This window comes from Arachis ipaensis, chromosome B05 (assembly GCF_000816755.2).
Source record: "Arachis ipaensis cultivar K30076 chromosome B05, Araip1.1, whole genome shotgun sequence".
In the NCBI taxonomy this organism is placed as follows: Eukaryota; Viridiplantae; Streptophyta; class Magnoliopsida; order Fabales; family Fabaceae; genus Arachis; species Arachis ipaensis.
Genome location: NC_029789.2, coordinates 141342832 through 141343833, shown reverse-complemented (window position 1 = coordinate 141343833; position 1002 = coordinate 141342832). Strand labels below are relative to the sequence as shown.

The window sequence follows — 1002 nt, the reverse complement described above, 5'->3', positions numbered from 1 at the left end:
TATCCTCACCTTACCCAAGCTTCACATAAGCAAGAGTGAACGTTTCTCTCAAGCTAATTGGATCCTAAAACATCAGAAATCAAAGAAATTCAATATTCCCACTTAAAATTCGAAAATTGGGGGAAGATGAAGCTGAGAGTGAAATAGCAAGTTACCTATGAAATTGTTCCGGTAGAAATGTAGAGCTCGACGCGGTGAACGCGTGGCCGCAAACGGTGCGACGATCGGAGCTCGAACGGAGAAGTTACGGCGTACGGAAGTTAACGTGAGGGTTTACGGGAATGTCTCGTTCTTCTTTTCCCTCTGAAGCTTTCAGCTTCGTTCACGTTGAAATGAGGGGGACAAAGGCTTGGGTTCACTTAAAAGGGCTGGTCCGGTTGGACCGATAGCCCGGTTCGGGTCCGGTTCAATCGGTTCGGTCCATTCTTGGACCGTTTTCTTCAAAATTAGTGTCAAAATTCTCGTTTCGATGAGCTCTATCCTAATTTGATATAATATTCACATTTCTAATCCTCCTTATTAAAAAATAATTTATTAACTAATTATCTACTAATTTAACCGGGGTTTACAATAGATCGAAGAATAACAACCATATTATTATCTATAAGGGAATTTGTACTCATATTATTATTATCTTCGTTTTGTCAATCTGAAAGTTTTGTTATTCACATGAATATTTTAAATTAATGGTGAGTGTCACTGCTAACTAAAGCTAAAATATCATCCAATGAAAAAATTTGAATACTAATTTTTTTCCAAATGTCATGCTACACCATTGTAAATGGTCAAGAGAAAAATGAATCATACTATACATGACTAAAAGATATGATAGATATATATAAATTATTTGTGTTTCTACCTCTAATTTCATAATATAATATCAAAATTTTTATAATGAAAAAATCTAAAATTACAAATAAAAAGATAAAGAAAGCATGTGCAAAATTCACATCAATAAAAGAAAGGCTGTTGTATTATTTTTTCTTTGAAAATGAACAAAAG

At 34.0% G+C, this 1002-nt stretch overlaps 1 long non-coding RNA gene across 1 annotated transcript in view; it reads right to left on the bottom strand.

The window, feature by feature from the left end:
- Positions 1-411, bottom strand: part of LOC110263064 — a 1861-nt gene extending 1450 nt beyond the window's left edge. The window contains exons 1-2 of the long non-coding RNA XR_002348057.1: positions 156-411; positions 10-64 (exon numbers count right to left, since the gene is read on the bottom strand). This is a non-coding gene — a long non-coding RNA (uncharacterized LOC110263064). The remainder of the gene's footprint in view (positions 1-9; positions 65-155) is intronic.